Genomic DNA, 23,048 nt, shown 5'->3' on the forward strand with positions numbered 1-23,048 from the left:
TCATTTTTTTCTATTGCAAAAGCCATCCTTGACCAATTTTACGGGGAAAACAAGAATGTTTCTTGTTTTCTTGTTAATAATGATAACCTTAAACACATTAGTAACAAGTTGGGGAATGCATATTTTAAGAAAATATAAATTTTGTGGAATTCTCTTTATAAATTTCCTATATTGTTCTCGAGATGCATGTGACATCATAAACTGCAGTAGTCTTCTCATCCAGCAATGACTGTTCAGAAACTTTAAAAATTCATAACTTTTGAACAGATTTCCTGATTGTCCTCAAACTTTCACTGATCTTTGTTCTTCTCATATTGCTGAAATTCATTTCAATCATCCAATAAAAATATTAAAATATCAAATAAAGAAATTCATTGTGGATTTTTACATTACATACACGATGCTTTTCAAATAAAATCTTTAAGAATACGAAATAGTACACCATAAACAAATACCTGTTACAAGTGTGCAAACCCGTTACATCTAAAAACAAATTGGAAGAAACGTTCGTATGAAATCACTCAATCCATGTGGATAGCATTTAGGTGAACTTGTCCTTTAATGGCTACGACAGCACACATACTGTATATGTGACACCGCGGTGTATGTTTGCAGGAAAGGAGCACATTCTCCGTTTTCCGCGCTCTTCTCTCACCAAATCTCCCCATCTTGCTCTCTCTATCTCTCTCTCCCTTCCTATATCCATCTCTCCTTTGCACTATCTATCATAAAGACATAATATGTTTCTTGCTCACTCTGTCTGTCTGTTTCTCTCTCACTCTCCCTTTCTCTTCTCCCACATCTTACCCCTAGCCAAGATTTCTTCTAGACAGGAAGCTGGAGGCCAAAGAATCTGTCTGAAGGGAGAGAGGATGCAGTCGCTGCTCCTTGGAGCAAAAACATCTATGACACTTGAGAATGATGCCAGCAGAAGTGATATGTACACAACACATTGACTTTTGAACATATCCACAAGATAGAGCTACAGGAGCACAACTAAACAAGAAATAAAGAAATGAAAAGGCTAGGTGTCAAGGCTATATTTTGCTCTCACCTCTAACCTTGCTACAAGTATATTATTCTGGCTCATACAACATAGATCTACAATTTACTCATTTTGTATATTACCATAGTGAAGTCTATCTAGCCAAATACAAATGTACAACTTAAAATTTTTGAAGGTTTCCGTGGCGGTATAGAACATTTGGTAGTAGAAGGGTTTATGGCACAACATAGAGCGTGTTTCTACTGAGAGCACCTCACATCCCTGGCATCGCCACGAATGTTGTCCAACGCAGCACCTCGTATTTTACGACCACTCGAGCTGTTTCTACTGAGCGATAAAATACGAGGTGATGCAAAGGTGACGTGCAAATGCGGCGATTCCGGAAGTCAGGTATTTTTAAAACCCTGCCTGCTTTGCTACAACTGCGTCGGCTATTTTTTGATTAGCCATTTCTCTTCGTCTTCCCATCCAATATACCCCGAACTAACATACTGGTATCCTGCCACTGACTGATGAGAAATCTTTGGAGATCGAGGGTCCAGTTGAGATTTTCTCAAGGCTGCAACATACTAATGTGGTACTCTCGCGATTCTAGTACAATATAAAATGAAATAACGCGGTGTAAAATCAAGTAAGTGATGAGGGCTTAGTAATGCAATAAGTTAGGCTGTTAATCACGCGAACAAGACGATGAATGCCACAATTCACACGTAACGTAACGTATAGGGCCTATAACACATACACAAGCGAGTTGGTACAAACAAAGCATGATGCGAACACGGTCGCTGTGTGTACACACGTATTTTGTACACGTGTCAAAGTGGTGTGTGCGATGAACCAATAAAAAGCTCGGGGAGAAATTCTAGACGTCCGATACACCACGAATTTCGCTACCCGGTGTGTTTCTACTGAGAATCGTCCTTCGCCTCACCACGCATCGACCACCTCAATAGATGGACGACGGAGCACCTCGCATCAGCCGGCATCGGCCACTACCCGATCTGTTTCTACTGAGGAAAAATTTGAGGTGTCACCACGCATCGGCCGGTATCGGCCGCATCGGCCGGTATCACCACACATCGGCTGGCATCACCTCAAATTTTCGTCGCTCAGTAGAAACACGCTCATATATTCTTTCTTGAATGTGGCCCTGAAAAGGGCCTACCCACTCCTCTGACCTTCCGGCAAGCATGTTCTTGCCATTTTTAACAGAATGATATGAAAAGGCAAGGTGAAAGGCAAGGTGTTGTTTTCTCTTGAAAACGGTTCAAGAACATGCTTGCTGAATCGTCAGGAGTGGTTAGGTCCTTTTCAGGGCCCCATAAATACCTAAGAAAGAATGCATAGTGCTGCGTTAAGCCCTCTACTACTAAATGTATAACTTCTTATCAAATCATGGGTCGGTTCCTGCAGCTTCTTTGCCATACACTCTATTGTATCTCTATCTTTCCCTCTCCCTCTCTCCTTAATATTTTATTCCAGCTCATATTTTCTTGCACCTCATGAAAGAAGAAACACTCCATACTGAAGGCCACAATGTTGCATTATAAATGCATCATGCCTAGACTTGCATGACAGTGTAGCTCAAAAGATCTACCTTCATTCAAGACGTGTACACTACAGAGACACCAGAGTCACTAAGGGAAGGGCGCTTCAGGAATACAAGTTGTTATACAATATTATTTCATACTTTCGATCTCAATATACATGTACTATACTAAAAAAAAAAAAAAAAAAAAAAAAGCTCACGATCCCGGTAAATCGTATTTTGATAAGCCAGACAAGTGTTTTGGTAGAGCTTTCGGATATATTGCTAGCAGATTTGAAATGGTAAGATGAATTTTGAGTCCTTCTATACAAGTACTATGTTTTAGCTTTAATCTGTTTATCCCTTTGTAGGAGTTACCTTGAGTTTGAGCTGCCCTTTCGTTCTTTTGTTTCACACACAATGAAGAGTGAGGCAATGCATGACAATAGACCCTTCACTTCACAAACCTTTCTCTCAAAAAGTAATGTCTCTCAAAAAGTAGAAATAGTCCTACAAGTAACAGTAGTTGATGAATCCCAAATATCTATGTCAAGTGTTTAATGTTGTATAGCTGCAATAAATTTTGTATCTAGCTGTGAAGCTTTTCTTTGCCAACAAGGCCTCAACTATAATCTTTTCTTCTTTTGATTTTTGTTTTGTTTTGTTTTGTGATGCAAGGGCATGTATCTATAGGCCTACCAAAAAACATACAGTGGACTCCCATTATAATGAAGTCCTCGGGACCGGCAGTTTTCTTTCATTATAGCGAAATTTCGTTTTAACCGTAAAAAAATAAACAATTAAAAAAAAAAAGACAGAGCCGATACTTTTGCGGCCCTGCATTTTTATTTTGTTGTAACCGTAATTTTGTCATACCATATTGTTTTTTAGTGGAAAATTGAGCAAAGAAAATGGGATTCCGTTATTGTTTTAACGGGAGTGCACTGTACTCACACAAGCACATGTCACCACCAGCAAAGGCACAGTATATCAGTGCTTGCAATACGGTACTCTGTCTTGTTGATATGACTGATTGTATTTATCCTTTGCAGAAAGAAAGAAGGGAGTGGAAAAGACAAAAGCCACATGAAAGCATTCTGTCAATGCCATGATTGCACACAACGATTATAATGTGACCTAAGAAAATGCTTTGCATGTTGACTCCAATGCAGAATTCAGTTTTGGCACCTGGTCTGAACTTTTTTGTGCTGTCTTGATGGTAGGTATGTGTGTGTAAAACTACGGTATGATAGTATGTGTGTGTGTGGGGGGGGGGGGGGTGAGAGCATGTAATGTGATGTTTTGCTTCATTTTTACTCAATGAGGGGGGGGGGGGGGATGAAGAGCACTGATTTCTAGTCACTTGCCCAGCACAATTTTCAACAGGAGTCTGCCACAATTCTCTCTGTTTATTATTACCCACAGTTGGGCATTCCTGTGGTCATATCAAAATTCTGTGTTGATATTGTGCAGCTACAATTGATATTGTAGGTTAAATATGCTTTGCTCATTTGTGTCTACCACTCTAAGTCTCATTAGTTTCCTTGTTGCATGGTAGTCTTTCACAAAACAATTCAACTCATTCAACTTGCACTGATCAGAGCTGGTACACCATTCAATCACAATTCCATCTGCAGGGGTCGCACTTAACACTAGCCAGGCGGACTACTTAGAATCAATTTTGACACTGAAGCAATATTTCGGCTACAGACGGACTAGTAACTTCAGAATTTTATGATTTTTAGCTAGTCCGATGTGATTTTGGGTGGCCAATGGCCAGCGGACCATCGCCATTTTCGAACCCTGATCTGTATACGTACACGTAGGCCTACAATACAAGGCAGAGCCAGCTAAAATCAATCCACACTGGCAATTTGTTGGTGGGGGAGGATTATAACATGACAACCTTATGCACTTGTCAATGTAATGACGCACCCCACTACCCCCGGACATGGGTGCGTCATGGTCATTTTTTGACTGACCACACGGGGTTTTTGACGGACACCACAGTCACTTTTTTGACGGACATAACGCTGCAAGTGACGAACACCACAGTCACTTTTTTGACGGACAACACGTTGAAAGTGACGCACACCTCGGTCACTTTTTTGACGGACATCCTCGGTACATTTGACGCACCCCCGTAAATACTGAAACGATTTTTGCATACGTTTTATTCAAGCAATTTCATTTTCTTTTGGTTCGTACACATAATTTGTAAAAGTTTCGGCAAGTTTCCCTTACCATGTAAGCACCGTGTTGTCATTCACCGTACATCACGCTGCTGCTACGATATTCCGTGCAGTAGTATGTATTCTGTGCATGCAATCCATATGCATGACAATCACATGTGTGCAGAATGCGCTGTGTGTGCGCGGCCATTGCTAGTGCGGTGGATGCATACTGCTGCAGCGCAGGTAGGTACACACCACGCCACGGCATTCATATTCCCGCTCGAGTACTGCGTAACTACAGCCAAGTCGCGGTGTACGTAGAGATTCGCACAGCTAACAACGTCGCGCGCGCGTCTGGCCAGCTGGTCGGGCTATAATCCCGCGAGCAGAAAATGGCATGCGGCAAGCAGGTCTTCTGCTGCCGTTTCGACAGGAAAGATTGAACTAAGTTGTTACATCGCTGAACAGTCCCTGGTTTGAGATTGAGTATGCATGATTTCATGGGTTTGTTGGAGGGAAAATGTAAGGAGAAAGGGTGGCTTTTAAATTCTTTGCTTGCCAGATTCTGGCAAGCATTTTTTCCTCTTATTCCAAAACGCTTCCCGACTTTGATTTTCACTTGCCGCGGGAAAGCGCTCACTGTAATTTCACTCGCGGTACGTGTATCCAGCGTGCAAAAATGCGTGTTATTTTCCATAGCCAAGTGACGTACCATGACGCACCCCTCGGTCAAAATTTTGACCGACAATGATGGGATTTTGACGCACCCCTCGGTCAAAAATTTGACGGACAAAGCTGGTAAAATGACGAACACCTGGGTCACAAATTTGACGGACCAAACGAGGAAATGACGCACCCATGTCCGGGGGTAGTGGGGTGAGTCATTACATTGACAAGTGCATTAGCCTCATGTACACCTGTACAACAAAACATAAAGGCAGAATGAGTGGGGGTGAAATAATTGGTTGATATTTACTCCTGAATATACTAGCACACAGTGGATATAGTGAATGCAGCTATATAAAGAGCACACAAATGTAGGACACATTTCTGCGATCAATCACTGAAAAGTAATTTTCATGAAATATCACAGAGTCAAGTATTGTCCCATCCCACCAGCAATGATGACAAATATTTCCTCATTTCAAGGAAGCAGACTCCATTGTGAGAGATAAATGGTTCTTTTCCTCACTCAAGCTCCGTTTCCATGATATAAAAAAAGCCCTTTGTGTGATTTCACTATACAACGCACCCATGACCTCCACAAGAAAGTACTATGGTAACGACGGCGGGGTCACTGAACGTGAACTTCTCCAGGGGTCTGACTCGTGAAAGACGTCACTACTCTGACATTTACGTGACAACTTAGATCTGAGTGATCACAAAAACTGAAGTGAAATTTCTCCGCTGTTTCATACGTGCCCCAACTACAAAAACTGTATGACCGAGTATGGTTATATAATACATCATGGCCATTTGAGATAGTTTACAGCAAAGCCTCGCAAAGAGCTCTGACGTCATGCATTTGTTTCATTCGCCACTGGAGATCATCCGGTGCATCTGCACAGTAAATGATCATCGGCCTGTGTTATACATGTACATGTACTGCACATTGTATGTCGATTCTGAGTGCCGTGGCACCCTCCAAATCTAGATCTTGTGTGAAAATCACAGAGAATCGCGGCGTCTTGGCGGTTTCACTTCACCTCCGCACAGAGGAAACAGCTTCGAGCCATACTCCATCCATTACGCCATGCATCGAAAGCAATGTCAACATTCTGCAAGCGCATTCAGAATATTAGCGTTAAAGTAAGAATGCATTAGGGTTTCAAAGACCCTTTTATGAAATCCTCTACAGAACTTAAATTCAGACTTCAGCATTTACAGATGTACATTGCACTGACTCTCTGGGTGGGGGGGGGGGGGGGGGGAATTCCCCTCCCCCCAAAAAAGAAAAAAGCAACACCAACAACAACCTGAAATCCTTTCAAACACATCATCACTGGTGGTTTAAAACCTCTTCAGCCTATGTACACTTACCCCAACCACCATTTTTCCCCCTCTAGTGCCACAAGGCTAGCAAAGTCTTTTGTGCTCCATGTATGCCGTATAGCAAATTCTCCTCAGCTCTTCAATGCAACATTCTGTGTACAATACTCTTTGAGGACGAGATTCAGGATGTTGTAGGGGATATTGTACATGTGACAGAAAACTGGATGACAGCTCTTTGGCAACTGGTGCCGAAAATGCTGGCCAGCTAAGTACATAGTCTGCAATCGGTTTAGATTATGATACATACATTGTAAGTATCTTTGAAACAGCTACATGTAACCCGTAGGCCTACTTGAAACACAGCAACTCTGCACAAATATTGTCAAGCACTTGAATGCAGTGAACTCTTTGAGTCTTGACTTGTTTCATGTTTTGCAGTTACTCAATTTTAAAACTTAACACAATTGTGTGAGTGTGAGTGTACAATTCTGAATACACTATACACAGAAATATACTGTGATGGTGCTGCACAGAAAAAATTCTCTATCATATCATATCATATCATATCATATCATATATCATATCACATCACATCATATCATATCATATCATATATCATATCATATCACATCATATCATATCATATCATATCATATATCATACATCGTATCGTATCGTATCGTATCGTATCGTATCGTATCGTATCGTATCGTATCGTATCGTATCGTATCGTATCGTATCATATCATATCATATCATATCATATCATATCATATCATATCATATCATATCATATCATATCATATCATATCATATCATATCATATCATATATCATATCATACACCATTGTATCATATCATATCATATCATATCATATCCCTCCCATACCAGGCACTACTGTACCTTGGCCTTTACATTGTACACCGTACATACATGGACAAGGCTGTGATGAACGCACAATTTGTTAAAATGTCTCCAGATCTTGAAAAATCTGAGCTACACATACAAATTTTGTATATGGTCCTACATATATGCAATCAGAGTCTCTCATATTGTGTAAATATGAAGCTAAAATTGTATGAAAACAAAACAAACGAAATATGGTTGAAAATACAAACTGTAGGACCTACATAGATGCTAAATGTAAAAATAAATACATAAATAAATAGATAAATATAAAATCATAAGCCAATGTAATCAATGTTTATTGACAGTGGTGTTAGCATTTTTATACAACACCTATTTAGAATGTAGCTATCCGATTGGTCGATTGCCCATCATGTAACATTTAGTGAAAGGTTCTATTGCACGCTCTGGCTGTCTCAGCGTGCAATTTTGGTTCGACCAAAATGTTCTATTGCACGCTCTCTGATGTCACAATAAACAAACCTGTGCCGCGCGCACTCAACAATTACAAGCGCACTTACAAGTGCATACTTTTGTCACACATTTTTTTTAAACAACTTCGTTTCACATACATACATTTGTACGTACACATATCAATATGTACATATACGTACGGTGACTGCGACTGTGAGGCTACTCATTCGTCTTTCACGAAAAATGGTTGCCATTTCTGTGCTAAATTCAAGAATCTGTGAGTACCAAATCCGTTGACGTTCGAGGTGTCGTATAAAACAATGGTGTATGGTCTTTACTCATGCAATGGAACGAGATTTCGCACTCGGTGAAAGATGAGCCGCACTACTCAACTCGGCTTCGCCTTGTTGAATAGAGCGCCTTTATCTTTCACCTCGTGCGAAATCTCGTACCACTGCACTCGTGACCATTCACTATTTGTATAACAAACCATTAAGGCATTTTATTCACATGGTAATGTTCACAGAGCCACTGCTAGTACACTAATTTTCCCTGTTTATTCAATGGAAATGAAAACAAAGTTGAAAGTTAAGAAAGTCAATACTCTTGCAGCATTATTTTCAGACCTTTGGCAAGCCATAGTGTTTTATCATGCCTTTGAGGAGTTCAAACATAATTATACAGGTCAGTCAACCAAAGTTTGCCAATTCCTGAAATTGAGTGCCAGCTGCAATGTTAAACAGTATCTTTGATGGTCACATGCTAATTTGCCAGTAGACTAAAAGGAAATAACAAGGAAATGGGGGGGGGGGGGGGAGAGGAGGGTGTCGGGAGGGTTGAAAAATATAGCTCTCTCACTGCTAAACACAAAGTTTATGCTTTGCAAAGACCTGTACATTTGTACAATGGTACCTACAGACCTAACGTCGAAATTTATCTAATTTCACGGCATCTTTGAATAAGATATCAGAATGTCTTGATATGTTCTCATGAGCACAAACCAGTAAGACCTTGTCCAATTTAGTTTTACACTCAGGAAATGATAGTACTAGGGAAATCTTATGGTTGACACAGCTGGAATTCTGAGACTGAAAAACACATGCAATGAATTGTAAGGAAAAAAAGGAAGGAAATGAAGCAAAGTGCGCAATTCTGTCATGTGTCTTCTGGGAAATTTTGTTCCTGAATGAATACCGTACAAAATGACTCATGAATACTTCAAATACATACTACTCTGCACACTGGACAAGAGTGTTGGCACAGAAGCCATCATGCAACTTATGCATTGCTGCTTCAAAACCCTTCCTATTTTGTACAACTAAAACCACCATCAACAACACCAAAAACAGCAAATCATCCAACTAGGCAAACCTCAGCTCAGTCATCAACGGGAAATCAGGGTTTATCAGAAATCATTATCCTTGTTTTATGCCAACATCAAGCAAAGAGAGTCAAGAACATTTTTATACAGGATTTTAACACAGGTTGCTAAAACGCACCAAAGCTGTCTTCTGAAGTACTGTATACAATAGTAACATGCTGTATAAACATCCCTTGCTGTTTGATTTTTGCTGCGGTTTTGAAGTACCATGATTTGTATTGAAATTGAGAAAATCTGCCTATGATATATCCATGATAAGGGTTTTATTGTTTAACTATTTGCTTTCTATAAAGCTCATCAAAGAATTTACAATACATGGTTGACTATGTAGGCAAGTGTCCTTGTATCATGCTTGCAGATTCATAAGGCATGGCTACTCTTGGTGAGTGAGACAAATTATCATTATTATTTTTTTTTTTTTTGGGGGGGGGGGGGGGCATTTTTAGAGTATCAATGGACAAAGACATGATTGCATTATTCATGTCTATGTAATCTGCAGTTGTTGTTGTTTTCTGGGTCCATTGAACTCTAAAATATTGAGAGATATTCTTCTTTAACATTGAATTGTTAACATCAATTTCTTTTGATGAGCATCGCATAGAATGTAACTGCCCTTCCCACTATAAAACATTCTCCAACTAGCAAGCTGGATGCCTACAATTGTAGCTTTAGAGTTGATACCAATACTTTGAATTTCCAAGCAATCAGCAAAATTACTGCATTGTTATTTCAATTTGGACATTTCATGGCTTCAGAAGAACAAAAGGAATGTTTATATCCAGCTTTCAGTCAAAGGGTCAAATCAACATAAGGAGCATAATGATATCATATGAAATTAAGGATAGTACATGTACTTGAACACTGAGTTTCTCTGTATTAAACTGAAAGACTATTTTGCTTCAAGGTGATGAATAAATTAGTAGTACAGTGTACACTCACCACACAGTCAGCAAGAGGGGATTTTACCCAATAATCCTACATGTATAAATGCAAGTTCTACTCAATCATACATTGTATATGTACGATGCCAACTGTACAATTATGTTTCTTGGAATTGTGTCATCATTTGCTTTACATTAGGGATGCCTTCTCAATCACAATATCTACATGTACAAGGTGATCAGTGTGTCCTACTTCAGTCCCTAGTATTCCTGATATTCCATGTCACTTTTTTTTTTTACAATGAATTCTCTGTAACTTCAAAAGGTTAACCCATTACACACCGAATTCTGAGACCTCCATACACTTAATACACAGGTCGCCAGGTTCCCGTACATAACGGGCTAAATGATAATGCTGTACATGTACAGGCTACAGAAAAGATATCTGTAATGGAGCACAGCAGAGTAACATTCTCTGGGGGTGCCGTTGCTATTACCCTGATTGGAAATGTAGGCTGGCAGATTCCAGGGGTCTGGTGTCAGGTAGTCAAGTCCGTGGGGATTAAGATTCTCAGTCGGTGTTGGTGTCGCTCCTAAGAGCAGGAGGAACAATTATTATGCCAGGGATGCCTCCGGTTCAACGCAAGGCCAGTGCTGGCTTTGAACATGTAGCAAGCGCTCACAGTATACAACTGTGCATGTACATACAAATGTACGTACACATCCCTTGGCTATTAAAAGACACCCAATCTATTAAGTACTGCAAACATACATGCAGGCGTATCAGGATCAAATTTGTGCAATCCATTAAGGTGCTCATTGAGGAAAAGTAATCTTCTGGATCTTGGATGCTGCACAGGACGCACTGCCAGCGTTTGCAATATAAAACACCATGGAAGGAGGCAACTTGAAAGAGTGCCTCCCACTTCATCCTACTTCTCTCATGCCTTTGGCCATAAAGCTTCTCAAATCTACAGTTATCTTGTCAACTTGTGTAAACATGCCCAGCGTGTGTTTTGGCGGTGCGGATGCAGTATTTGCACAGTGTTGCCAAAACTGGCAAACCTGAGTAACATTGGTTCTAGTGTACATGTAGTCCTGTCTCAATGTCATCTTGAGATTTCACTGCTAGTCCAAGAGCATTAGTTTTAACCTGGACATTTTTGGTAACAAGCTGATTTTTTCAGGATAGGTCCAGAAAAATGTCTAGAATAACATACTAAAAGTCCTCATAAATCCTCTTTGAGCGTTTTCCGCAATCCAAGATGGCGTCCAAAATGGCCGCCATATCCAGAAATTCTTATAACTTTTCAACCAGAGAACCAAAATACAAAATTTAAATGTCTAAATATATGTTTTGAAGCATGAAGAACTCAATAAAACACATATTAAGAGATATTGATGCACGCAAGTACCGTAATCCAAGATGGCGTTCAAAATGGCCGCCATTTTCTGAAATTCTTATAACTTTTCAGCCAGGTAACCCAAATACAAAATTTGAATGTCTAGATATATGTTTTAAAGGATGAAGAACTCAATAAAATACATATTAAGAGTTGTTGAAGCACGCAAGTACCGTAATCCAAGATGGCGTCCAAAATGGCCGCCATTTTCAGATTTTTTTTTAATCATAATTTTGCAAGTAAGTAGATTTCAACTGTACACACTTTGAATGTCGAAATATACGTTTTTAGTCACAGGGAACCAAATATAATACTTATTCGGAGATTTTGAAACACAAATAAAGCACTTAAGCACTTTCAGAAATCCAAAATGGCGTCCAAAATGGCTGCCATTTCCTGTTTTTCTCATAAGCCTGTAACTAGTTAACCGCCATCGATGCGCACTTAAATGTGTAAATATATATTTTGAGACATAAGGAACCTAACAAAATACTTATACAGTGATCATGAAGCACGTAAGTACAAATAAAACCTCGTGAGTTCTTCGCAAAAACCAAATGTTGCCCATAATGGCCGCCGTTTGTTTACCAAGAGACAAAGATATTCAACATAATGTTCGAGATTCAAAAACTCAGAAGGTCCAGTGGAATCTTTCCCTCAAATGTGCACAACACGGGTATAGGTTCGCTTGGATGCATTCCCCCTCCCCTTGTGGAAAGGGATGGCCTATATACAATCATTATTTCCCAAATATTCATCATATGCACTTTGGCATTGAATTGCAATCATAAAAATGCAAAACGTCCTTCGCTCGGCCCCTTTCCATAGACTTTGTACACTTTTGAGATTAACAAATTTCCAAATATGTCATCAAAATGTGTGCACTAGATCTTTCACTTACAAAATGCAAAAGTAAGGGTAATTTGTCCTTCCTACAAAACCCTTCCACCGCTCACATCCCCAATATAAATTAAATACCCCTTTGATTAACAATTCCCAAATATTCCATGAAATGTGTGTAAATGATTATAATTATTTTCATTTCAATTCAAGTATAAAAGCTCCCTGGAGTTGGAGGGGATGGGGATACTGAGACTATGAATTATCTACTCTTTGAGGATGGACAATCAATATAACACCAAAGGTGCAATAGGCCGGTTAATGATCAAAGAAATGCAAAACTCCCTCCAGTCGAAAGGGATTCCCCCCTCCCCCATCCTCTACTAGCTCATTGCCTTGGATATGCTAGTCTTTATTCTTTATTCTACTTACACTCTTTAATAGAAACAAAAATCTAGTATGTCACCAACATTGGGCACCATACTTAAACCCGTAACCTGACCAAAAAAATGAAAATCCATTTTGTGGGAGGGTGCATCACCCCCATACACCTCTCCTGCACCTCCCCGGCATATTTCCACTAATACACTTAATATATTTTCTTAATTTTAGGACAAAAACAAATCTCAGATATTTCACCAAAAGAGTGCGCTCAATCTCTGAATTTCAAATTGGAAAATGCCAAATTCTCAATCGTATGGGAAGGAGTTTTCTCCCCACATACTTCCCCCTCCCCGATACTTTCCTGAATATATATTTCTTCTAGCGTTAAATATAAAACAAATATCAGATATTTCACCAAAAAGGTGCAACAGATCTGTAAATTTAAGGTCTGAAAATACGAAATTTTGCCCTCGTGTGGGAGCGGGCAACCCTATGACCGCGCACTTCCATGATTACATAACTTTTTGTTCCTTTTTTAATGGAAACAAAAATTTAAAATTTCACCAATAGGGTGCATCAGATGTCTGAATATCAAGTCTGAAAATGCAAAATCTTCCTGATGTTGGGGGGAGGGGGAGGGAATCCCCCTTTCACACCCTCCCATATATTGCCCATTTCCCTGAATACTATACTTTATATATTTCCTACTCTTTGATGGAAGCAATTCAATATCTAACCAAACGTTTGCGCTATATGTTTCACTTTCGAGTAAAAAGAAGATCCCTCGTGTAGGAGAGGAGTATTCCAGTGCCACATTCTCTGATTTCTATCTATAATATAGTTTTACCTAATCTACACGAAATGAATAAGATAATTTAGACACTTTGTTTTAATAGGTGGAGCAATATACGTGCAGCGAAGAAATTCACTGTCGTGTGATGAATTACACATTATTTTGTCGCACATGCAGACACTCATTTTCAACATTTATGTAGCACAGACATCAGCAAGAATTGTTTTTACTTCTTGAGTGATAACTGACAGTTTCAAATGGAACTCACCTCATGGTAGACACCAAATGCGTTGGTAGTAAAAAAGGGCTAGCACTTAATTTTCATTCCATGTGCTTGAGGTGACGAAAATAGACCATGTGGTAAAAAGATCTAGTAGGCTCTCTGTTTAGCAACAAATACGATGGTGAAATGTTTCTCTCGTAACAAGGACACACTCTTTGAGTTTAACATCCAAATATTTTATTTGTATACTTTACTCATAAGAACTATTTTTAAATAAAAATGTTTCTTATAAACTATACTAACATTTACATAATTGTGAGATAAAATTGTGACTGCCGGCCATTTTGCACGCCATTTTGCATTTTAGGAAGAGGTCGAGCGGTTTAATCGGGACATGCGTGCGTCAACATCCTCTTAATATGTATTTCATTGAGTTCTTTATGTTTCGAAACATAGACGCTTAAATTTTGTATTGGGTTGCCTAGTTGAAAAGTTATATGTATTTAAGGAAATGGCGGCCATTTTGGACGCCATCTTGGATTACGGTACTTGTGTCCGTCAACATCTCTTAATATGTATTTTACTGAGTTCCTCATCCTTCAAAACATATATTTAGACATCTAAATTTGGTATGTGCGGTACCTGGCTGGAAAGTTATAAGAATTTCAAAATATGGCGGCCATTTTGGACGCCATCTTGGATTACCGTACTTGCGCGCATCAAAATCTCTTTATATGTGTTTTATTGAGTTCTTCATGCTTAAAAACATATATTTAGACATTTAAATTTTGTACTTTGGTTCTCTGGTTGAAAAGTTATAAGAATTTCTGGATATGGCGGCCATTTTGGACGCCATCTTGGATTGCGGAAAACGCTCAAAGAGGATTAATGAGGACTTTTAGTATGTTATTCTAGACATTTTTCTGGACCTATCCTGAAAAAATCAGCTTGTTACCAAAAATGTCCAGGTTTAAGCCTTTTTTGACCTAATGCTCTTGGACTATGCAGGCAGCAGCAGTTACAAAATTCTTGTTGTAATGTGCCATTCTGACATGTTACTGAAAGCTAAGATCCACCAGACTCTATTTCAAATTCATTTTGGATGCCAAGAATTCTGTATCAAAGCATTATCAGATGAATGCATTGTATGATCAAGAGGTGACAGGCTAAGAAAATGCAAACCTGCATGCTGTTCCATGATTTTCTTATGATGCCTTTTCACTGTGTTCAGTTTTTAATTTCCTTAAAAGCACAGTAACGCTGTGCCTAATTTCTTGGTCTCTCCCATGCTCCCTCGGCATATTTTCTTTGAAACAAAAATACTGGTAGCCTAGGTACATAATATATATGAAAAGAGAGGAAGTCAGTCGAAAAGAAGGGTACTGGTAGGCCTAACTGTTAAAGGACAAGTTCACCTTCATAGACATGTGGGTTGAGTGAATGCAACAATATTAGTAGAACACATCACTGAGAGTTTAAGCAAAATCGGACAATCCGTTCAAAAATTATGAATTTTTGAAGTTTCTGCTCAGTCACGGCTGGATGAAAAGACTACTATAGCTTGTGATGTCACATGAGTACAACGATATAAAGAAAGAATAAAGAAAATTCAACATATTTCCATTTTTCTCGCATAACAAAAGAACACTAGACTTCTCTCTTTCAGAAGGCAGGGGGAATAATATTATCCTTAATATACGTCAGTAGCAAGTCGAAGAAATGTGCACTTTATTCAAAAAGTAAAGTTTTGTGAAATTCTCTTTTTATTTTCCTTATATAGTTGTACGCATGTGACATCATACACTGTAGTAGTCTTCTCTTCCAGCAGTGACTTCGCAGATACTTAAAATATTTGTAACTTTTGAACAGACTGTCCAATTTTCCTCAAATTTTCACTGATGTGTTCTACTAATATTGCTGCATTCTCCCAATCCTTATGTATATGAAGGTGGACTTGTCCTTTAAGTGGCAACTGGTAAGTGAAACCTATAAGATGCATATCTCATTGCATTTTTAAGCAAAATTCAGTGAACTTGATTTGTTAATAAAATTTGGAGGACAAGGAATTTCTCCATCAAGGCCTATATGTATCTTTATGTCTTAAAAATGCTTGGATACAGCATTGTATATTTTCAGGCTCCTCTACTTAAAAACAGAGCACAAAATTTAAAAAAAAGTGCCCTATATTCTGCACATTTGAAATATCTTTAGACTACTTGTAACATGCACACCACAATTATTATTATAATCTAAGGGCTACACTGTATTCCAGTTCCACAACTGGCACAAATTCTTCCTCTTCCTTCCAACATGGACAGATGGTGATGTTGATAAGTCCCTCAATATGGGTGGGGGGAGGGGATGAGTACAGTATCTGGAGCAAATTGCATCCAAACATAAAACACTGATATTGCAAACTAATAATAAGTAATAAGTTTAAAACACACTTGTCAATACAAGAGATGTGCACTTGGCATTAAAATGCCAAAGAACCACTTCAGCCTCAGCCACGTACACTGCACATTGTATCAATGATTTGATGTGTACCACTGCTTTTAATTAAATCAAGTCCTACAACTTTTCATTTTTACCTGAATGATAACATACATGTATGACCTTTACACACTTTTTATTAAAGGTGAATGGGAGAAGTATTCAGAAACAATGCCTTGCAATATGAACTCAAGAATGTTCAGAATCAATCCTACACTTTTCAGATGGCTCTGATGAGACAATTTTATCAGGTACCGGTACATTGTATGTGAATCTATGTACACTACTAGTATTCATCAGATTTTTATTAGTAGTACATTGTAGTACTCAGTAGTATTTAGGCATAAACTTGGACTCAAAATATACCAGCAAACTGACTCCTTCACCATGGAAAACACACGTGTACATTTATGAGGGAGAGAAGCACAGTCTGCAACTATCCTGCAAGCCATGGGCTTCTATGTTGTCGAACCTTGCACGGGTATTGAATATGATCAGTAGTTTTCTAACCTCTCTTTTCTTACACAAACCTACATGTGCAGAATTTCATACAGAAATTTACCCTAAAATAAAAAAACATAAAAGTGAATTTAAAGCTATATTCATTCCATGTAAAGCTGGATGAGCCTGAATGTCAGATTATCGATTTGTTGTAACTGCAGAAAATGTGGTCAGTTGCAGTGCAGCATAATTCTGGTACTGGGTAAATCCCACTTCACCTAAATTTCCCATATAATCCATGTGGATATACCGGTAATGTAGCTACCCAGGTAGTTGACAGGAATATACCTTGTTGGTACGTACATCTACATCCTCTCATGGAAGATTTCCATTTTAATACTAACATAAATAACTCAGGTAATGCAAGGAAACACATTCAGTAGTCAACTATAGACATGATACATAAGTGTACTAGTAATTATATTGGTGCTAAGCACAATAGGGCCATAATATGCAATCACAGTTTTCTCACTTTCGACAGTTGTAACCTCTTAAAGAAAGCTCCAACAGGCTTCAAAATTCACATGTTAGTTAGACATCAATAATCAAATAGGTCATACACACAATAGATGATCTTTTCTTAGTCTTTGTTAATTACTGAAGATTAATCTTAAAAAAGTCCTCCCCCCACCCCATACCCAAGTAATGCATTGAAAGAAGTATGTCACGACTTGCGTAAAAAGAAGTTTATGAGTCTGAATTTAAAGACTATCCCATTGTATTTGGTATCAAATTAACAGGTTTTTCCCCCGGCATCCCTTGCATGTAATTAAGAATAGTGGTTCTTTCTACTGGAGAAAGTTAGAAGAGGTCAGGAGTCATGTTCTAGAAGGAGAGTAATGCTGGCTCATTTAGATGACCTTTTGATGTTTTATAACCCATGTTGTACTGCGATACATGAGGAAACAGGTTATTACCCACGCCGATGAAAATCGGCAGGGGGTTATGTAAAGGGTTCCGTATGTTTGTTTGTTTGTTTGTTTGTTTGTTTGTTTGTTTGTTTGTTTTTTTGTTTGTTTTTTTGTTTGTTTGTTTGTTTGTTTGTTTGTTTGTTTGTTTGTATGTTTGTTTGTTTGTTTGTTTGTTTGTTTGTTTGTTTGTGTACAAGATAACAAGAGAACGGGTAAACGGATTTGCACGAAATGTTCAGGGAATGTTTGGATAATGACAGGAAAGAATCGATTAGATTTTGGTGATAATCGGTTGACCCTTGCAAATTCTGTGTGACCTTGAAGTTTTGACCCCATGGTATAGTGACCATTCCGAAAATTTCCCGTTTCTCACTTTGCGATTTTCCGCTACCATACGAAGACATAAACTCCCCAACGATCCGACTTCGCTGCTCAAATGTTCGTAAGAATTCCGAAATTTACGTTTAGGCCTATTTGAGGGACTATGTCCTTCTAGATTTATGAAAGTTCGTTCTCCGTCATCACAAACTGGCCCGTATTTTGATGATTTTTCAAATTAACATTGATTGTTTTTTTCGTTGGAGGAGCATTTTGCTCGGTCGCAGTCACACTGCACGATATGCGTGCTCAATGTCAATGCGTGTGCAAGGCCGCTGAAAATGCATCGCGCTCTACACTGTTGGTGCAAAATTGCACCGGGGACGTTGCGGCGCTCGTTGGTGGCCGAATACTGGTGCAGTAGACATTTGCATTCAACCCTTGCATTGAATAATTCCCGTAGACACTAATCATAGGGGTAATTGCCTAGGGGGTACGTAAATTTTGTTTTTCTTTTTTGCTTTTGTGGATACCATCAAAGATCGTACACTCATACGACCTTTGATATTTGATGATTTTTCAAATTAACATTGATTGTTTTTTTCGTTGGAGGAGCATTTTGCTCGGTCGCAGTCACACTGCACGATATGCGTGCTCAATGTCAATGCGTGTGCAAGGCCGCTGAAAATGCATCGCGCTCTACACTGTTGGTGCAAAATTGCACCGGGGACGTTGCGGCGCTCGTTGGTGGCCGAATACTGGTGCAGTAGACATTTGCATTCAACCCTTGCATTGAATAATTCCCGTAGACACTAATCATAGGGGTAATTGCCTAGGGGGTACGTAAATTTTGTTTTTCTTTTTTGCTTTTGTGGATACCATCAAAGATCGTACACTCATACGACCTTTGATATCATCACACTCTCGGCTTGCTATAATCAAAATATCCCGCAAGAAAACGGCGTATTTCTCGATTTTTAGCGCTTTTTCCGCGACCCGTCGCGTAGACAATACTCTTAAAACTGGACTTAATTCGCGCGCGCTTGGAAAAGTTCCGATTCTGCACTTTTGACGGTGGAATTTGGGATTTTCGATGGATTTTTGGAGGAGACTTAAGGACTTTCCTGTACGTGAATGAGTGTTAATACCGTATGTGTAATTATGTGATTTGCGTGTGATGTGACTGTAGAACCAAAGATCGTACACTTCAGTGTACGATCTTTGGTAGAACTCACTGGCTGGTGATAAAGCACACTGGCAATTAAGTGGCCGAATTCTGGTAGATGACCGAATGCACATTATGTTTACCCCGACTTTGTACTTAGGCGTGGGTCTGCCGCCTTTGACGGCCCCTCTCTAGTTTTTCTGCTATTTTTGAAAGTACGGTACTTACTTGTGACATACACTACAGTGACTAATGCTACTTGCCGATGTAAGGCCAAGTAATTCTGAGTTTTGAGCCATTTTCAAATGATGAAAAGAAAAAAAAAGTTACCCAAAATATTGCTGGATAATGTGTCATGTCATTTTTTCCCTTTTCTTTTCCCTGTTATTATCAAAGGACTTTCTAATGTCCCGAAACTAATCTAACCATAATAAAGTGTAGATAAATACAACCCTCACCTACTAACTACCCTACCATGGTCCTTAGATCTATAGACGTTCTAGATCTAGACAGTAGACTATAATCAAACTAGAAAAGTGCTCACTCTGAGAGCGCAGACCTCCGCCAAGCAGCTACTTCCCAGCGATGATCTTGCTCTTTTTTCTCCTCTCCACCACTGGGGAAAAGCTCTTTGGCTCTTTCATAGAGATCAGTGATTTCCACCTATAGGTATAGATCTACATGCTGAAAAATCGCCCGATTTCCCAATATAGAAGCCTTTGTTATGTCATCAAAAAACCCTCAGCTGCGCGGCACGCCTTGCCCTAGCAGAAACTAGAGCACTCACTTTTAGTGCGCATTTGAAAACCTAAAAAATGCGCAGCTTGAACTCCCAAGTTCAATGACCCTACCTGCCAAAATATAAACCTTCATAAATTTCCAAATAATTCTTGGATCACTACCAAAATGTAATCATTTGTTACTTGTGTCATTCTCAACCTTTCCTGTAAGTTTCATCCAAATCCATTGATTACTTTTTGAGTTATTTTGCACACGGACAAACAAACAAACAAACTAACAAACCAACAAACCAACGGTAACGACAACATATAACCTCCTCCCTTGGCGGAGGTAATGATAAACCTAACCTTGCTTGCTAAGCGCACGGACTGCGGAAGTACATGTTATGTACATGCATGCACTGCGGTAAAGCCCATTTCACAACTTTGCTCTATCTAGAGTATAGTGAATATCAGAGTAGATCTACTTTTGCATGAAGAGCAAAAGCAAGAAGCAGAGCCTGGTCAGAGGGCTCTATTAATTTACCTATTCATTCCATTGTGTATCCATGCATATAACTGCGACCAGCAGCCCCAAACGCGTAGCGTAATGGGGCTGCGGACTGTAGCATTCAGGATCATGACAGGGGTAGTAAATTGCGGATAAATATCAACTTAAAATCGAAAAATTTCTTGAATTTGAAGACTTATAGGTGAAGTTGAAGTGTTGACAACAGGTAACGTGCAACGTTTGGTTCTGCCAATAGTCCCTTTCTGTTCGAATTGATGACTTCATATGACTCGGTCGAGAGGAACCTGGGAGAGCTACACTGAATTGACGGCCAGCGCATGCGCACACATCACATGCGCACAAATTTAAAATCCATTGACCGGATAAGATGTCTGTGTGCGCATGCACTGGCCGTCACTTCAGTGTACACAATGTACATGTTGCTCTCCCAGGTTCCTCTCGACCGAGTCACATAAGTCATCAATTCGAGCAGAAAGGGACTAATTGGCAGAACCAAACGTTGCACGTTAGGGCCTACCTCTGTCAACACTTCAACTTCACCTGTAAGTTAAGTTTTCAAATTGAAGAAATTCTATGCTTTTAAGTTGATATTTATCCGTGATACTACCCCTGTCATGATCCTGAATGCTACAGTCCGCAGCCCCATTAGGCCCCCCCCCCCCAAAAAAAAGAAAAAATGGTTTGTTTGCCCTTCGCGACCGACCGAAAATCACAGAAATTTCTCGTCGTTTTTTTTTTTTTTTTGGGGGGGGGGGGGGGGGGGGCTCTTTCAAGTTTATTTTTTTCCACAAATTTCATCTTCAGCAAATTTGTGAACGGTTTTAAACCCAAAACTATCTATTCCAAGCTAAAGAAAGAATGAAAAAAAAAAGTCTAAAAATGTTTTTTCATCTCATCGACCCGTCGTAATCGTGTTCGCGCAGCGCGACTGCCAAGATGGCTACTTTTGCAGCATGTTACCAGCTGTCATGGCACCAAAACTGTTTGGAGTTCAGTTGCCAGCATCCAACTGGAATGTACTTTTTTGGAGCTGTTTGCAAAATTTAACAAAGGCTGCATTTATCATCTTTCCCCTGTTTGAAACGGCTTTCAAAAGCCGTTTCCAAAGCCCTTTCCAAAGCCCTTTCCAAAGCCCTTTAGAAACGGCTACCAAAATAGTTGCGTTTATCAACTCATCGCGAACACGAAAACTGGCCTTGTCACTTCACCACTGCATTGCGCAATTTGACTTAGAGGAGAAGGGGTCATTATACTGTAACCGCAGCACAAAGCCGTTTCAAAAGAGCTTTGTGCTTCAAAGGGCTTCTAGAAACAGGTTTCTGGAAACCTGTTTTTGAAAGCACAAATTTGCGGCTTTCGAAAAGGCTTTCCGACCCCATAATCAAAATAGCTTTGCGTTTATCAACTCGTAAAAATTCCTTGAAAGCCTTTGGGAAAACCCGTTTCTGCCAAAAAAAAAAAATTGACAAACGCACGTTATAAGTGTCTGTCAGTGAGCGTTTCTGCCTCGCCTACCGCGCCGGGCCCTGGCAAGACGTAAATTTGAATGAATCCCTTGGAGTTTTGAGTGCATTAAACTTGCGCCACATCCTGTACAAAGTTGAACTAGAACTCGAAGTATTGCCAGAAGGATGAGTGTACGAGATGCCCTGCCAAAGATAAGTTACACAATTACATGGGTAAAAAGGGTATTAAAAAATAAAACAAAAAACAAACAAAAAAAAACGACCTACCGACCCTCTTGGGTTTTGACAATTAAGGGCAAACAATTTTTTTTTTTTTTTTGCCTTACGCTACACGTTTGGGACTGCTGGTCGCAGTAACCATGCATATACAATGTAGATTCTAACGTTAGCTGTAATTAATTGGCTATGACAATGTTTACACAACATGACAAAGATAAAGTAACGTTAGATAAAATTTTATGCGTGAATGCATGCATATTTTCATGCAAGGAACAAAAATATATTATCTAAATCAATAAAGTGTAGAACTCTATACTAGTCTGCTTACTATACCACAGAACAGACTAATAAAATGTGATGTATCCACCAATAAGTGGAGTGGAGAAGCTAAAGCTTGCAATGCATTGAGTGAATTCATCAGCAGGGTGTTCATGATTATGATCATGTTCACGAACAACAGCGCGAGTAGTATCGTTACTAATAATACTCGTACAAAGGCCGTTCCACTAATCGCGAAATATCGTGGATTCTTAAATCGTTATTTAATGCAAGGTCATTGTATGAAACTGGAATGTATGATACTGGACGAATAAGCCATTGCATGTACGTACGTAAATGGGACGTCTCGCACAAACAGTCAATTCAGGAAAAGCAGAAAAGTCGACAGAATTCAGGGCCAACACAAACAAACATTTCCACAGTCGGTCCAGCGTAGTGTTGTAGTGTAGATACGTTGCATGCATTGCATGCGCACTATGCATGCTATTCTTGCGGTCGGCTACACGTCACTTCCGGTTGA

The 23,048-nt window shown here is 39.3% G+C and overlaps 1 protein-coding gene across 1 annotated transcript in view; it reads right to left on the bottom strand.

Annotated features, from left to right (window-relative positions):
* LOC139727637 (tubby-related protein 4-like) overlaps positions 1–22,990 on the bottom strand; it is a 114,367-nt gene extending 91,377 nt beyond the window's left edge. The window contains exon 1 of the mRNA XM_071638618.1: positions 22,861–22,990. The gene's annotated coding sequence lies outside the window, so the exon portion shown is untranslated. The remainder of the gene's footprint in view (positions 1–22,860) is intronic.
* Between the last annotated feature and the right edge of the window lie 58 nt (positions 22,991–23,048).

This window comes from Diadema antillarum, unplaced genomic scaffold (genome assembly GCF_040938485.1).
Source record: "Diadema antillarum isolate AM-2024a unplaced genomic scaffold, OU_Dant_1.0 seq00000137_RagTag, whole genome shotgun sequence".
In the NCBI taxonomy this organism is placed as follows: domain Eukaryota; kingdom Metazoa; phylum Echinodermata; class Echinoidea; order Diadematoida; family Diadematidae; genus Diadema; species Diadema antillarum.